The following is an 18,889-nucleotide window of genomic DNA, read 5'->3' on the forward strand; positions in this document are numbered from 1 at the left end:
TTTTTTTTTTTGCTACTCTTTCTGTTCAGTGAAAGCCCTATGTGCTTTTCAGTGCTTGCATCCTTGTTTGGTTTAGAGTCTGAATTGCATTGTATTTACTTAGATTTATGAAATAACAAGAAATACCTTTCTGAACATTCTAGGTATCTCCGACAGATACTCAGAAATTTAATGAATCATGATTGTTTTTCTTAACCTTAAAAGTACTGGAACTGAGATGAAACTTGATGGACAGCTGGAATGTAAGTGAGTTTGCCTAAAGCATTACCAGTACCAAAGGATACCAGTGTCTGGCTGCCTACTTTAAATATGAAATTCCAGAAACAGATCGTGGCACTGCTTGCAAAAAACAGGTGCAGGGCCAAATTACTCTGAAGTAAATCAGGAGTAACTCTATGCAGTGGAATACTCTTGATTTACAGCCAGCAGCGCAAGTAAGAAATTAATTTGGCTTACAGTCTGTGCCTCTGAATAGATCGGGTACAGATTAATCCCTATAACAAGTGAATGGAATGACTTTCAAATACATGTTGACATTTCTCAGATCACAAAAGAACAAAAAATGCCAACGTGAAAAAACAAATAATCCTGATCTCACATTAATCTTAATATTCAAAGTCTACCTAAGCTTGTTTACTAACCAAAAATTGTTCCACAGATTTTCAGTAATTTATTTTGATGATGTGCATCAGTCTGCTACTTTGGAACATTCAACAAATATGCCATTGAAAAGATTATGCAGATGCCTTAGAGCATCCTGTTAACAAATCGTTGTGCTGTATATGGTGAGCCCAAAAAAATAGCCTTTCCTAATGTTGCAGGTCTCAATGATGTTATAAAGCAGTGGTTCTCAAACTTTTTGGACTCAGGACCCATTTGTATATGTTTATGGCCTGTCACAACCCAGTAAATAGTCCGTGGGTGGTTTTGGTTGGCTCCTGCTCTCCCTCCAGGGGGGTGGTTGGGTTCTGCTGGCACTCATCCAACAGTAGCAGCAACTGCAGCTGCTGTGTTGTGGGGCTGGCTGGGCTTGGCTTTTGGCTCTGGGCATTGCAACCTCTGGAGTTGCAGCATCACTTTGATTTAGCCCTGTCCCCCTGTATGGACCAAATTTTTGTGAGTGGAGTTGTGACCTGGCTCGTGGGGTTGCAGTGCCACTCACTCACATTTGGCCTACCTGGACTCTCATCATCATGACAGCTGGGCCAAAACTGAGTTTCTCTGGGACTCCAGAGGTTGCAGTGCCTGGAGCAGGGTAGGCGAACCCAGCCAGCCTTGTGGGATAGGACCTGCCACATGACCCTTTGAAACATTCTGGTGACTCAATTTTGGGTCCCAACCCACAGGTTAAGGTTGTAAAGGATCCAACATTATCTGTAATTTGTCTGTACCCCCACTGTAACTTTAATCTTTTTTGCGAGGAACTGTTTTGACTGTTAAACAGTACCTATTTTGAAAAGAAACTCAGATTATAACCTGTTTTCAGATTCCAGTTGGTGTTTAAGATTCAGGGGACAGTGTTAAATGCCCTTTTAAAAATATTTTCTCATCTCCACTTTGTCAAATAACTATGTCATGACTGGTGTAGAGAAACTAGATAAGAAAGTGTTGTTTACTACTTCTCATAACACAAGAACTAGGGGTCACCAAATAAAATTAATAGGCAGCAGGTTTAAAACAAATAAAAGGAAGTATTTCTTCATACAACACACTGTCAACCTTTGGAACTCCTTGCCAGAGGATGTTGTGAAGGCCATGACCATAAGAGGGTTAAAAAGAACTAGATAAATTCATGGAGGATAGGTCCATCAATGGCTATTAGCCAGGATGGGCAGAAATGGTGTCCCTAGCCTCTGTTTGCCCGGAGCTGGGAATGAGCGATAGGGGATGGATCACTTGATGATTACCTGTTCTGTTCATTTCCTCTGGGGCACCTGGCACTGGCCACTGTTGGAAGACAGGATACTGGGCTGGATGGACCTTTGGTCTGACCAAGTAGGGCCATTCTTATGTTCTTATGTTCTAGTCCTAGCTCATTTTCTATTAACCTCTCTTATCATGCTGAGGAGACAGGTGTGTTTTAATTCCCACCCTTCTAACAGACACCTTCAGGCAATCTGGATTTAGACATCAAACTCCATCTTTGCTTTCAATCCACAGCTGGGAATTCCCATCAGGTGATTTAGGTGCCTGTGACATATCGGGGCACAATGTAAACTAGTGGGGAACTGTGTCACCCCTGCCCTGTAATCGGGGGTGCCTTGCAATGCCTTACTGTTATAGCTTCCAACCTGAACTGCTCACAACCAGCCACCAACATGCAGCCCACTCCTAAATGTGTTTGTGTAACTCTCCCCCTGCAATATAACCAAGTATGGTGAGATGCAAGGTATGACTAGCAGGCTGTAGTTCCACAAACACATTTGGGATTGGCCTGCATGCTGATGGCTGGTTTTAAGCAGTCCAGGTTGAAGGCTATAACCATAAGGCATTGCAATGCACCCCAGGTCAGAGGGCAGGGGTGACACAGCTCCACACTAGTCTGGATTGTACCCTGGTATGTCACAGTGGCACAGTGAACTAGGGTCTATGGACAGCTTGTTATTTTAAATGAGATATAGACTCTATGCACTGGTATAGCAATTTTAAGTGAGTCTCAAGTGTGGTGGCTGGAAACAGTCAAAGAGAGGTTACAGTTTGTTGTTTTCTGTTTGCTTATTTCAGCTAAGGGAAATAGAAAGAGTAAAGCATAATCATCAGCGAATTGACTGCTAAGCTAGAACTGGCCAGATTGAAGAAGGAAGAAAAAGACAAAGAACATGAACACCAAAAATGGCAAGCACAGATGAAAATCAAAGAAAGGCAGGCAGAAGAGCAGCAGTAGGAAGCTGACAATTGGCAAGCCATGGAGCTGAAAGAAAAAGTAACAGCTTTCCTCTCTCTTTCCCTGCCCATCATATTCTCGGCACCTAAGAAGACAAAGAAAATAGCTGTTGGATGGGGGGGGGCAGGAATCAAGTGAAGTTTAGGCAGCAACTCAGTGTGGGCTTGGTGAAGACCAGTGGCACCTAAATCTGGGACCTAGACATAAAAGTCCTTTTGTGAATGTAGCCCTAGATGCTTAAGTACCTTTGTGTATCTGGAATTAACTGAGTTGTCCAAAGTCACCCAGGAGGTCTTAGTAGAGTAGGGAGCTGAAGCCAGGTCTTTCATGTCCTGGGCTAGTTCCCTTACCACTAGACCATCCTGCTCAGTCCTACTTAAAACATTAAAATAAAGGATAAAGGGATGACCATATGTGCAGCAGTGAATTTCACATTTTGGTTGTTTTTAGATGGGGACTTCCTATGGTTCTGTCCCACTGATGAATTTATAGACAGAAATCTGATTCCTGTCTTCACTTACACTAGTGTAAAGGACATATAACTTTAGTGACTTCAGTGCAGATACTACTGATTTATACTGTTATTTATTATCATTGTTGATCCCTGCATTTTGCTTTACAAGAAAACAATTGTAGCGAAATTTCTAAGTATGGTACCATTAAATCAGACCCACCAATAATGCCAAAAAACTAATTACACTAGAGAAAGTGGTAGACAGAATCCTCAAAAGTGCTTTTGCTGCTTTTTTTCAGAATCTACATCAGTAAAAATATCTGTTATTGTTGCAAAGAAAATAGAGAGTATGAAGTACACATAATTTTCAGTGCAAAATGTTGGGCTTTTTAGTAAGCAATTTAAGGGTAATGAATGTTTTCATTTTCATTGCCTAAGCATGTAAAATAATAGCACATTGGATTATATGTTCAGTATGTTCTTTATAGTCTTGCAGTTTATATCATGACTTATTTTTTTTTAGATTTCAAGATGTAAAATATAATTTCTGCATTCAGTAACAAAACAACTTGCATTAAATATTAATTATTAGAAAAATGTGTAGAAATCCTGCATGCAGTGTTTAGTCCAAAAAAGGGACATTGAATGTAAATTTGATTTTAAATATAAATTGCTATTACTGTAAATCAGTTAGACCTTGATCTAGCAAAGCACTTATCAAGTGCTTACCATCAAGCCCGTAGTCCCACTGAAGTTATTAGAGTTAAGCATGTGCTTAAGTGCTTTGCTGGAGTAGGGACTTACAATATTTCTATTAATATTAAAATGAATATTATGAGAATTGGAGTTTCCCCATCTAAATTCCTTTTAATTATATAGAGATGAACAAGTCATTGTTTATCAAAGCCACTTTTAAACTGGCTTGGCAAATCTAGCTTCTAAAGAATGATAGAAACACTTCTTTTCCTACCTTCAGCAGACATAGAATCATAGGGATAGAAGGGATCATAAGTCTACCCCCAGCCAAGATACAGGATTTATTGTGTCTAAACCAGGGATCAGCAATCTTTGGCATGTGGCCCAACAGGGTAAGCCCCCTGGCGGGCCGGGCTGGTTTGTTTACCTGCTGTGTCTTCAGGTTTGGCCAATCACAGCTCCCACTGGCTACTGTTCGCCGCTCCAGGCCAATGGGGGCTGTGGAAAGTGGCGTGGGTCGAGGGATGTGCTGGCCACCGCTTCCTGGAGCCCTCATTGGCCCGGAGTGGTGAACTGTGGCCAGTGAAAGCCACGATCGGCCAAACCTGTGGATGTGGCAGGTAAACAAACTGGCCCAGCCCTCCAGGGGCTTACCCTGGTGGGCCACATGCCAAAGGTTGCCAAACTCTTGTCTAAATCATCCAAGACAGAGAGCTATCCAGACTCATTTTGAAAACCTCCAGTGAAGGAGCTTCCACAACCTCCCGAGGCAGTCTGTTCCATTGTCATATTGTTCTTACAGTTTGGAACTTTTTCCTGAGATTTAATCTAAACCTGCTGGAGAACCATTCACTTTATAACATCCCTAACCTATCTGAAGACTATTATCAGGTCCCCCTCCCCCAGTTTTTGTTTCTCTAGACTAATCATACAGTGTTATTAACCTTTACTCCTGGCAGAATTCTGCATCACTACATGTGCACAGACTTAATGTCCCCTGCAGATTTCTTTGCTTCCCTGCAGAAAAATGACTTCTGACAGGGAAGCAAAGGAAGCCAGAAGAGCAGTCATGCACCCCTCCCTGGCAGTATAGGCAGGTCAGTTTGGTACCTGGAACAGCCAGTAGAGATGTAAATCACTGTCAGGTATGTGTGGAGGGGTGGACAGTTGTGCGTGTGAGAGAGAGTGATACTGTGACCTTCTTGCTTGTTATTCTGGCACATTCAAGTGGAGGGGAAGGGCTTCAGGATCTCTCTGAGAAGGTAGGCATGAGGCAAGCTGTTCCCTCTAGCAGAGCAGAACGTAGCAGCCTGCCTGCTTAGTGAATTGTTCCCATTGTCTTCGTGAATTCCCCCAGGAGTATAAAACAGATGTAAAAGTTTTAAGGCTCCTTTACATGGCCAGAGTGGTGTAAAGACTATATGGCCTTATAAATGATTATCGTGCTTCAGTGATTAGAACCAGTCAAAATTTTTGAGCTGAAAAAAATTCTTATCAAAATGTGGTCCATGAACTGCGCCCAGCCCTCACTTGATCTTCAGTTGTCTATGATGTAACACTGAGCATATAGCTTCCTATATTTTTGACTAATAATTAGAAATAAAGGTTCAAACCTAGCTACATTACTATTAGGCAAAGGAGTTTGCATATTTCCTCCAATGCTCCCCACTCCCATTCTGTATCCATTGTATTGTGGTTTAAATAAATTACCTAAATAATTGAAACCATAATTGAAATTGAAGTGTGGTTATATTGCCTTTTTTTGTCAAATAAAGTATGCCAAAATTTGTAGAATTTTAAAATGTTGTATGCAGAATTTTTAATTTGTTGTTAAATGTTTTAGTGCAGAATTCCCCCAGGATTAAATCTTTATTTGTAGGACAGGTTTTCTAACCCTTTTTTTTTTTGGTCTCCACTGGATTCTCTCTAACTTGTCCATATCTTTCTTAAAGTGTGTTGCTTAAAACTGGATACAATACTCCAGTTGAAATCTCACCAGTATCGAGTAGAGTGAGACTATTACCTCCTGTGTCTTACATACAATACTCTTTTTAATTCACTCCAGAATTATATTAGCCTTTTTTCTCATTGCATCACATTGTTGACTCATATTCAGTTTGTGATCCATCATAATCCACAGATCCTTTTCATCAATATTACTGTCTAACCAGTTACTCCCCATTTTGTAGTTGTACAATTGATTTTTCTTTCCTAAATGTAATATTTTGCAATTGTTGGTATTAAATTTCATCCTGTTGATTTCAGATCAATTCTTCAATTTGTCAAGATCATTTTGAATCTTAATCCTATCCTCCAAAGTGCTAGCAACCCCTCCCATCTTGGTATCATCTGCAGATGTTATGGGCACACTCTCCACTCCATTATCCAAATCACTAATGAAAATGCTGAGTAGTACCCTACATACATCATCCCAGTATGATGGAGAACCATTAATAACTATTCTTTGAATACGGTCTTTCAACCAGTTTTGCACCCACCTTAGTAATTTCATCAAGGCCACATTTCCCTAGTCATATGGGACTGTGTCAGAAGCCTTACTAAAAATGATATATAATTTCTACTGCTTCCCTCCCATCCACAGGTGAGTAATCCTGTCAGAGAAGGAAATTAGGTTGGTCTGACTTGATTATTGTCAACAAAAGTGAAAACAGGGTTTAGAAAACCTGACCTATGAGGAAAGGTTAAAAAAACTGGTCATGTTTAGTCTTGAGTAAAGGCTGAGGGGAGACCTGCTAACCATCTTGAGATATGTTAGAGCTGTTATAAAGAGGATGGTGATCAATTGTTCTCCAGGTCCACTGGAAATAGGACAAGAAGTAATGGGCTTAATATACAGCAAGCAAGTTATTAGGAAAAACTTTTGAACTGTAAGAGTAGTTAAATTCTGAAATTAGCTTCCAAGTGAGACTGTGGAATCTCCATCATTGGAGGTTTTTAAAAACATGTTGGAAAAACACCTACCAGGAATGGTCTAGGTTTACTTTGTCCTGCTACAGCATGGGAGTGGGGGGTGGACTTAAAAACTTCTTGAGGTCCTTTCCAGCTCTACATTTCTATGCTTCATTCTTGACAAATACATGTTGACTATTACTTATTACTCTATTATCCTGATTATATAATAATCTGTTCCAGTATCTTTACAAGTATTGAAGTTAGGTTGACTAGTCTATAATTCTTTGTTCCCTTTTTAAAGATAGGTACTATCTTTTCCCTTCTGCAGTCCTCTGGGATCTCACCTGTCCTCCATGACTTCTTAAAGATAATCATAATTGTTCCAAGATTGCTTTCATTAGTTCCTTAAGTCCTCAAGGGTGAATTTCATCAGGCCATGTGACTTGAATATATATAACTTACCTAAATTTTCTTTACTATGTTCTTTCTCTATTCTAGTTTGCGTTGTTTTTCCCTTGTTGTTAATATAAATAGTTAAGTATCTGAGCACAATAAATCTTTAAGTGTAGACTGAAGCAAAATAAACAATCAACACCTCAGTCTTCCTGATGCCATCTCTTATTAGTTGTCCTTCCTCATTAAGGAATAGGACCTCTATTTTCCTTTTTTTCCTCCTAATATCAGTATAGAACCTCTTCTTATTGTCTATGATGTCTCTTGATAGGTGGAACTCATTTTGTGCCTTAGCCTTTTCTCACTTTCTCCGTACATGCTTGTGCTATAATTTTGTATTCATCCTTAGCAAAAAGAGAATGTTTGGCATTCCCATCAAATTAAAAAATAAATAATAAAATTTGAGTGCATAATTTCTATCAGGAAATAAATACACTACAGCAATTTCTTTTAAAAAATATTTTCTATCTATGATAGCTTATAGAGGATATTTTCCTAGCAAGAGTCAATGTTAGCTTTGATTAACTGAAGTTTTAAGAAATGAAGTGATCCTGTGAATGTTCAGGGTTTGACTTAAATAATAAGAAAATATTCGGAAAAAAGTTTGCAAAAGCACACCCACCTAAGAAATTAAAATAATTTTCAGATTAGAAAATATTAGAAATTAGAAATGTTAGATAGATATTAGAAATATTATTTTGGTGTCCTTTTAATTATATCATCTGCATAGCTTCTTGTATATCCTAGAAGTCAATCAAAAGCACTGTATCTTGGAGTTAACAAATCACAAATTTGTTTCTTTAATTTTCCACTGTCAATTATAATATCTGAAAGCCTATTCATGCCCTGAAGCATGACCTCGACATCAAAGGATAAATTGTCAGTGCCATGTGCAGGAAATCACACGACCATTTCCATTAACAATAATAGGAGTTTCTCATCTAATTCCCCATTCATCACCCTGAAAATTTTCCCCTTAAGAGTCATGAAAGCCATGAAACGTACCATGAGAGTGAAACTCTTGTAATGGACTACTTAACTAGATTTTGATACCTGGAGAGAAAAGAAAAATTAAATTTCAGGAACTGTATTTAACTGATAACATGCTACATTCCAAAGAAGGCTCTCAATGAATAAGCAATAATGTTAGAAAAGGTGCTAGAAGCAGCAGTTGTACAGAAAGATAAAACATAAGGGATAAAAGGAACAGGTTGTCACCTCTTGGATTGGAAGGGAACATTAAATTGCTGAGGGCTAAAAGTAAGATCAGTTATTCTTGGATTACCATGAATAGGAGGCTTCCCTTAAGACATTTTTTCTTGAAAGACAAGGAAAAGATGGAAATTTAGGAAAGGATGTATACATCACAATATAATATCTATTTATCTAAGCCCAGTTGAAAAGTTTGGAAGTGTGACTACTGCTTTGAACTTTTGTAGTATAAGATATTGTTTCTGAAGGAACAAAATATGGACACCGTGTAGAATCAAGCACGTGGGTTTATTACGCACCGCGATGGCGGAGTGTCACCTTGCTTATTAGGCTCAGAGACACTGCCAAACAATTGATTACAGTGGATTATATGGATTTTCCATGGGCATAGAGAAATGACGGGGTAGGCAGTCTCAAACCCCTGGATAGGTCTAGCAGCAAGACAAGATAAGCACAGTAGCCAATGGTCAAAAGGTTACATAATTTACTACCTGAAAGGGGGTTTCAAAGAGGATGGCTCTAGACTGTTCTCAATGGTAGCAGATGACAGAACGAGGAGTAATGGTCTCAAGTTGCAATGGGGGAGGTTTAGATTGGATATTAGGAAAAACTTTTTCACTAAGAGGGTGGTGAAACACTGGAATGCGTTACCTAGGGAGGTGGTAGAATCTCCTTCCTTAGAGGTTTTTAAGGTCAGGCTTGACAAAGCCCTAGCTGGGATGATTTAACTGGGACTTGGTCCTGCTTTGAGCAGGGGGTTGGACTAGATGACCTTCTGGGGTCCCTTCCAACCCTGATATTCTATGATTCTATGATTCTATAATGTCTCCGCCCATGGTTTCAGGTTAACACATGACAATCAGTACACAGGTGTTTTCCATTAAACAATATATAGACTGTGTATATATCTGTGCAGGATTTAGTATAAAATATATATGTTGAATTCTGATTTGGGATCCATAGGAATGAAGTAGCTCCCCGATTTTCCGACAGGTACACCCCTAGGGGTTAAAGCAAAAGGACAAATGAAAAGCATATAGCAATAAAGATTGTCTTTTATTTGTTCATTTGTGTTTCTAAGGCAGGCACTGGCAATGGCTTGGAGGAGAGGTGCACATCTGTGAGAGGAAGGATATCATATCTCATACTGATATGTCTGAACTTCTTCCATAAACTCAAGGCTGGTGAGTACGAAGGCACCTCTTCTTCAGAAGAAACAGGGCCCCTTTCATTCCTTTGGTCAGTTTGCAACTTTGAGATAAAGCTCCCAATTATAATTTCCACCCGGCTTCTTGCTGAACAAGCTTATCTTAGCAAAAAGCAAGGTTTTCCTTTGTTTGTTCTGCTTCTTAGCTAATATTGTTCACTATTTGCTAGGCCTCTGTCTTCTTGACCAAACTCTGGATTTTGGGACCTGTAAAAAGAGCTGACACAGTCTATATATCAGGTTGTAACATAAACAACATATGGATTTTAGCCCTTCAGTTTCTTAATCATAATCTATTCAGTACTTCATATCTCCAGAACACTGTGCAAAATATTGCATGTTACATTCCTTGTAATTTAGCATTCCTTAAGCAAATGTAATGAGTGAAATTCAATTGATGTGTAGTTCCATTGACCTCACTAAATTTATATCAGGTATAAATTTGTCAAAATATCACTGGTTCTGCTTGCATTCCAGTTCTCATCTCAGCATTCATAGTTCTTTGTCCCAAGACTTTTCAGGTACACAATGATTTAGTTACTAATTCTTTGGTCCATGATGCAACATCCTAGAGATATTACCTCTGGAGATACAACTGGATATATTTATTCTGGAAATATCTGTGCAGGATTTATGAGCAAGATTTTGGAAAACACAAAGTAAGGCCTGTCTTTAAAGAAGTCCATCCTACCTTTAACACTAATAGTCTATTGCATACTAGGTCAAAACTTTTGCAATTTAGGAAGTGCTGTTTGAATGATTCTACAGTGTAAACATGAACTATAAAACTTATAGTTGTATGCCTCATTGTTGACTCTCAGTACCTTGGTTGAAGGAGTCTTTAGAAACCAGGGACACAACACTTGATACATTCAGTATCTAATGTTTTTATACATATACTCAATGCTTGTTTCAGTTACAAAAGTTATTTTCCACAACTTTCTGTCTTTTTTGAAAAATCTAAAACAATTACACAGTGCTGTTAATCACAAAAAAATTCTTTAAGATTAAAATTTTGTATTGGTTTTAAATTAAGAAAAACATATCTTACCCTAAGATTAGGTTACCCTGAGTTTTTTCCCCAGATACTGGGCTTTCAGTGTTGTTAAAAAGAATAGGTTGGTTTAACTGTGTTTTTTTGGTATCCTTCATTCCATATTTTCTCTGAGTGACATTCTGATATTCTTGCAGTTGATGGGCATTTTTCCATTTACTTTAATGGGGCCAGGATTTCACCCCCTATGTCTAACATAGGATTAACACATAAGGCATAATCCTTCATCCACTGAAGTCAAGCACAAAGCTCCCATGAACTTCTCTGGGATCTGAGTGGAGCTCAATATGTATTTTTTCATTGATTTTGGAAGATATTACTGTAACAATTATGTTTTCGCTATACATTCCACCTATACCACTGAGTTTTCATCAACCATAAAGAATTCATATATGCCAGAGGAAAAGTGAATTGGCATTATTTTATTGTGGCAAATACTATACAATCAATTGCATTAGTTTTAGCATGAGGCAGGTTCTAACTTTGTCACAGAAAGGGCAAAAAGTTTTATTATGTCTATAAAATAAATGTATTGGTATCATCTGTATTAGGGAATTAAGATGTAAAGATGATACTGTTGCCTTTTTTTTTTTTAAAGTAAGACATAAAATGAAAATGATTATAAACCAGTACAGTGTAGTCCCATGAGCTGCTGATAATTGGGATGATTATTTAATTGGCACTTTCTATTTCCACTGGGATGTGCCAATTAAAAGGATTCTAGTACACTGTACTATTACAGGACATTTTATATAAGCTCTGCTACTATTACTTGTATTGGAAACAATAATGAAAAGATGTGGACTTTTTCATCTTTATTTTGTCCACTGCACAAACTTTGGAAGCTTCAATCCTGATCCTGATTTGGCAGGTAAAAAGGGGCAATTATGCTGGTAGGATGGAAATTCTGAATGTACATGTTCCACTGTGTGAAGAAGAAAGTTCTCTAGTGCTTTCAGACTCTTGTGCAATAAATTCAGCTATAGCTGTTTGATGGGGAAATGAACAGGGTAAAACATAAAGGAATTGTAATGTGAGGGAGAAATGAATGGAAAAATCAATAATTTAAGGTAAGTCTTTTTTCTTGTGCATGGGAACATTTTACTTAGAAATTCAGTTTTAAAATGTTGTAAATGCCAAAATGTATTTTCCGTATTTTAGGGAGACAAGATGGGTCTTTTATTGGACCAATTTCTGTTGGTAAGAGAACCTTTCAAGTTAAACAGAACTCTTCTTCAGGTCTGGGAAAGGTACTCAAAAGTGTCAGAAATTAAGTTGAACAGATAATTTAGCATAAGTAGCTAGGACATAGTCTAAGGGACCATTCAAGGAGAAGTTATGGATTTATGTACCTAAGATTAGTCACCTAAGGTTGAAAAAATTGGCCAAAGTTCTTTAAAATGAGTTTTTTAAAAATTAAAAGCAGAGTACAGCATGTTCCCCAGTCTCCTTCACTTCTTCCTGCCTTTTCTAGTGTTATTTAACATGTCATCCTTGTTGCTTCTGTGTTTAGATTGCAAGTTCTTCAGGTTTATGGCCACATCATTTATTTGTCTGTAAAACATCTAGCCTTCTATTGGTGCACTAGAAACAATAATAATAAATAATGGACAAAACTATAATTAGATGAAATTAAATGGTGAACTCCTAACAGTAAATGAATAAAAATAAGTCCATCCTACATTGTATTTACATTTTTGTAATAAATTAGAGATAGTTAAGCAAGAAGGAAATTTTTAAATGCATTTTTCAGGCAAACCAATGATAATAAATAAATAAATTAGGAAGCACACACATTTGTATTTTAAAATAAAATACAATACATGAATGGAATTTTTTTGGTGATCATTTATTAAAAGTACTCAGGTTAACAGAAATGGAAATGTAATCAAACAGACTAAGTCAAAAATTAACCAAATGTTGATACAATCAACCATAATGAGGCAATGATGTTGCTTTTGGACCACTGGAAGAAGAAATCATGGTTACTTTAACTATCTACATTTTCACTAATTTCCTATGATGTCAAATTTTCTAAGTTGACTATTAGCAGGCATATATTTTTGCTTTTACTGTGAATAAATAAGAAGTTTGTCATTTATGAATCCTTTACAAACAAAAATTATTTTAATTATTCTTAAATGAGTTCTCAGAAACCTATTTTAATGTATATAGTAAGGTTATTAGAAATTCTGTCATATTTATTGACTTTGATAGACCTCCATTATTTTCACAGAAATAACTGTCCAGTCAAATTCACTTATTCAGTGCAATTTATTATATAATTATTCACTTTACTGCATCTAATACTATTCAATGATAGACATCAGTCACCGTTGTCAACTTCAACATTGCATGCCAGTCTCAAACATTCTCATTTTGCACCTGCCACCACATTCCTCCATACAGGCACATTTCAGTAACTCTCTAAGGATGTATGCGTTTCTTCATTTCGATGCGTAATGAGCAGACCAGGAGACAGCAACATCATCAAGAACATTTTCAGCATGGTTCATTTTTACAAGTGCTCTCATTTTAAAGTCAATTGGGTTGAAGTGGAGGACAGCAGCCAAAGGGCAGGGCAAACTTGACTTATTATTTTAGCAGTGAAATGGTGTGTGCAAGTGTTGCACATTGAAAAGTGAAGCTAAAAAATAAATATTGGACAGCTGCCTCCTTATCCGGCTTTACCGAAAGAAGGACAGGAGACCCTTGATATGGTTTTAATCAGGCCACAACTTTATTATTAGATGTCTGGGACTACCTAGCAGATAGAAGTGTATAGTGCAGGCAACTCCATGTTCATTCAGGGGCTTCCACCAGCCCCCCTTCATTTTCCATCCAGATCCCCCAGCCATGGCTTGTACCTTACTATGCACCTCCCTTCTTAGGAAGGTTAAGATGTGCTATAAGATTGGGGGGTGGCTCCCTGCCGTTACAGTGATAGGAGCCCGATTCCCCCACCCCGTTCCATTCCTTTAACCAGCAAGTCCTTTACCAGTCCATTTATCTGGTCACTGGATGCCTTCCACATGGAGTACCTGTACTGGATATCTGCCTCAAGGAGGCGCCAGCAATTAGCTTGGCTGCCTGCCCCTCCAACCCAGTCGTGTTGTCAGACAACTCCCAATAGCTTCTGATATAGCAGCCAAAAACATGTCAGCCCCCAGGCCTGACAGGTGAACCTCCATCCTCCTGAAAGAACTTGGCTGCCCTTTGCTCTATGTCAGGATCATTGAAGATGCCAGCAGCTGGGTTGCCAATCACCATGTACCATAGCACCCACCTCTCTGTGATGGGCCATATCGGTGACCAGCATTCCAGATCCTGAAATTGGAAGAACTTATTCAAATTTCCTTCATAGCTCAGCCATGTGCCCACAACCAAAGATCTCCATGCCACCGACAACATCGTATGCCAAGACTCCATATCACCAGTGGCATCCACTCAGGTTCATTGCTCGCTCCTGGTGCAAGCTCCTGACATCTGTCAAACTGAAAATGAGACAAGGCATCAGCTAGCTATGCCATTATCCACCCCGGGCACATGCTTGGAAAAAAATATCAGATTTTAAGGCTTAAACATTGCAGCACATCAGAAGCACACCCTTTTATTAGCCAACTCTGGTCCCCAAGTAATCACTGCAACTAAAATGGGGAAAAAAAATCTAGAAAAGTCATGTCACGCACTACTCAGTTTTGTTACCAGACGGCAAGCCATTTCTGGACACACCATCTATCTTTGTAAAACACTGCAAAACCCATACCCCTTAATCATCCAAATGGATTTTCAAATTTGCCTCTAATAGCCATTCATTCCGCTGCAACAACATCCAATTAAATTGACTCAAAAACTGTTCCACACCTTCAAGTCTTCCTTCATCTTTCTGTTAACTCATATGTAATGGTGTGACCTGGCTTTTTTCTGCTGTTGTCATGGCAAGCCAGGACCAGAATGCCCACCCTCCGGCAACAACCCTGCAGGCAAAGTTCAGGAGTCCCAGAACAGACTGTAGGTCTTGTAGTGTGTTTCTTGGATACTACAGCTCTCCCGAGTAATCCCATTAGCTCCCAAAGCTTATCCTGAGGGAGCTGTGATATGCTCTGCCTTGTGTTCAGCTCAACTCCCAGGTATGTCAGTGTAGTGGAAAGGCCCTATGTTTTCTCTTATGCTATAGGTACTCTCAACTGTTTAGCCAGGCCCTGAAATGTGTCCAACAGATGACCACACTCATCTGACCCAGATTGTCCTGCAAACAAAAAGTCATCTAAACAGTGCACTACTTGGTATAGTCTAGCTGCCCGCACCACTGCCCAGTGCAACATGGTTCTGAATTTTTCAAATGCATTTTCAAATGCACGGCCCATGGGCATAGCCTTGTGAAAATAAAATTTCCTTTCAAAAGAGAAATCTGAAAGTTTGAAGTCCTACAGATGCTCTAGCAGCAGTTGAAAAGCAGACTTGATATCACACTTAGCCATTAGTGGCCCTGGGCATCACCTGTCCCCTCAACCTCTGTCTGTTGCAGATCACACTCACCCTCAAAATCAGCATTACCCCCACCTCCTGCATTCAGTGGAGAAGACTGCCCCATTTCTGGGTGACCCAATACACTTTGGGAGCCCTGTAATGCTATTGAAACAACTTCAGAAACTACATCACTGACCACTTGCATCAAATCACTGTTGATTGTCCCACTAGCAAATGCAGCAAGCTCACAAAAATGTGTGGTTACTTCCCCTGGAGCATCCCCAGTTCTCACTCCATGAGGCTGCCAATGATCCAACATACCATCCTGGTCTCCATCAGCCCCCATGCTGGGACCAATCCCTTGTCCCTGTCATGATGACCCTACCCCTAGGTCACCATCTGCCCCTTCAACCCCACTTGGACTCCCTGTGCAGTGTTTGTTTCCCCCTCATAGTGAAGATACATTTCCCCCCCAGCCCTAACCTGCACATAGCAAGAAAAAATGTGAAACCTGGTCCCCATGCTTCTACTCACAGCAGGGTTGCAGCACGGAGGAGCTAAGCTCCTTCTCCTCTCCCTCTGCTTCCCAGTGCCCAGTGATCATATCCAGTGCCAAGCAACCTCACTCACTGACTCATCTCTCCCTGTCTGCTGCTTCTACCCTGACTCTGGCTGTCCCTCTCTGCACCGGGGAAGGGGGGGTGTTATCCTGCCACCTCCCCACTCTCACCGTCCATGTGTAGCCATGCTGCCTAGCGTGCTTGAATGCTCTGCTCCCCTTCTGCTGCTGCCTTGCTTGCTGCCTGTCTCTAATGCCCTGGCTTGCACCTTTTAAACCTTCTGCCCTTACATCCAAGGGGATGAGTCAGCATTGTCAAGCTGCCCCCCACACACCCCTTTGCAGCAATTTCTAACCTATTTCCCCCACACACCTGTAAAACACTGCTACCTTCCTCCAGCAATCCTGGACAACAGTCCCCCAATTTAAGTGCAGTGCAGGCATTGACTGTCCACTGTCTAGTCTTCAACATGAAAGTGGCAGTGGTCCTGAAGAAAAATAGAACCTATTAATTAAAGAATGTTTCATAATGTATATGCACAAGGGGGCAGGATTAATATTGCATGGGCAACCTTGATTCTGCCATTTCCTGATCTCTGGGTGTTTAATTTTGCAACCATAATGTACTTGTAATAAAGTTTTTTGGTGTGTAATTTCCTAGGTTGTGTTTTTGTTTGTTTGTTCTTCTCACTTTTTCTTTTAAAAATATCCAGAAATGCCTTCAGATGTACTTATATTGAAACCCTCATCCCTCACATGAGTCATCAGCAGGATGTGAAGCTAGAATCTTTATATCTGCAACACCATTTCTTCCTTTTCAGCTAAAGTAACCTTTTGCAACCTCTCTCACGGAACAATGTTTGCTCCCTAAACAATATCTGGGTATGAGGAGTTGTTCAGTGATAAGGGCTGTGAAGCACATAGAATTATTAATACTGCCAGCAAAACAGCTGACTTGAGAGCTTGGGTTTCTTCCTTGGGATACCCCAGCATGCTTGAGCAATATTTTTATACTCCTCCCTAGTCATCTGTCCAAGTTTCCACTTCTTGTAAGCTTCCTTTATGTGTTTAAGCTCATCAAAGATTTCTCTGTTAAGCCAAACTGTTCACCTGCCATATTTGTTATTCTTCCTGCACAAAGGGATGATTTGTTCCTGCACCCTCAATAAGGCTTCTTTAAAATAAAGCCAGCTCTCCTGGACTCCTTTCCCCATCTTGTTCCTCCACATCGCTAGCAATCAATGCTTATCCCCAGATCAGTCCTGAGTGTCTTTCCTTACTAGTCCATAGATGTCCCCCTAACCTTCACCTAATATGCTTTGCATTGGTATTAGAGCTTCTTATTTTATCAGGGTGAGGTCACATCAATATTTCTACAAGAAGCTTGATCAGGAGTACCACCTGGAGGTACTGCAACAGTCTTGATGTCCCCCATACATGGACTATTGTCCCCTAATCATCCTCTGGGAGGTTTCCCTAGCTTCATGTTTCCAAGTCTAGCATTTCACAAGCCGCTTTGCCCTACACTTCCTTAGACATCATATTATTCAACATAGGGGTTTATACTACCAGTCATCACCATAGCAGCTTAGAGCCTTCCACATAAAATCAGTTCCAATAGCAAAGTCCCTAGTGGACTTCAAAAGGTCTCTGGCATTTTTCCTGTTGAAGGTAAAAATTCTGCTTGGGGTAGGGTATGTTTTGTGAGTATATCTACTGTGAGATTTTGGGGCAGTAGGGGATGTCAACATTGTCAGTATCATCCCTATGGTGGAAAGACCTTTTAGGTAAGGAAGATTTCCCAGCATTTTTAGATGATCTGGATTACCCTTCTCTTCTGAGTGAAGTTTGTTCCATAGCCAAATTACTTCAACTGAGAATGCTTGTCCTGAGCTCTCACACACTTTATCCTGGTCTTCTGTGCATTGGCTCAGAAGAGCACATCTGACATACTGATTCATAGGCAGAAATTTGGTCATTAATGTGTCTGGGGCTTGATCCTTTAATTGGTTTGAAAAAGACAGCCCCAGTCAAATTGATTGACTTTTCACGTTAGTATTCTTTTAATTTATGTGTAAGACTCAGATCACTCCCTCTAGCTGGATGTATCCAGTTTCTATTTCAGCTGATCACAAAAGTAGTGTACATATATCAAGTTCCCATGCCATAAAATTACTGATATTCCCAGGCCCTCTGCCATAGGTTGTATGGGGATAAATGAGGGCATACATTGCACTGCCAAACCTTTAAAACTAGATGATGATGCATACGAAAGAAACAACTAAGCTTAATTTTTAGATATTAGGTTGAGTTTGCAGTCCTGGCAATTAGGAAAATAACATCTAACTCAACCTTTTTACTTGTAAAGAGATACTAAATATGAAACTACATGATATTTTAACAGTCTCTTTTCAGGGAACAACAAAACTTTTGAGTAAGAAAGTTGAGCTACCAACTCAATTTTCTGTGATTGTGAAAGGTGCTGATGGTCAGTGAGATGACCTTTTCCCACTGAAGTAGTACAGATTGAGCAGAGGCAATGAAAGTTCCTTCTTTCTTACTTGGAAAAGAATGGTACTATCCTTCCAAGTATATACAAAGGTACCAACTTCATTAAAAAAATCAGAAGGCTCATGTTAAGGCTGAATCCCCACTCTGTCACTCCGAGTGCAGAAATGGGGGACCATAAGGATTTTAAAAATTAATACTTGACACTCCAGGTATTACACCCCCAAGGTTACAGCTTTTCTCTGATCTTAGCTTAGTTAATACTGTCAATACACCCGAATGCAAAAAAAACCGCAACCCTTTTATCATATTTAGAAAGGGAAGGGTAACCACCTTTCTGTATACAGTGCTATAAAATCCCTCTTGGCCAGAGGCAAAATCCTTTCACCTGTAAAGATTCATAGATAGATACTAAGGTCAGAAGGGACCTTTCTGATCATCTAGTCCGACCTCCTGCACAGTGCAGGCCACAGAATCTC

This window comes from Dermochelys coriacea, chromosome 3, assembly GCF_009764565.3.
Source record: "Dermochelys coriacea isolate rDerCor1 chromosome 3, rDerCor1.pri.v4, whole genome shotgun sequence".
Classification (NCBI taxonomy): domain Eukaryota; kingdom Metazoa; phylum Chordata; order Testudines; family Dermochelyidae; genus Dermochelys; species Dermochelys coriacea.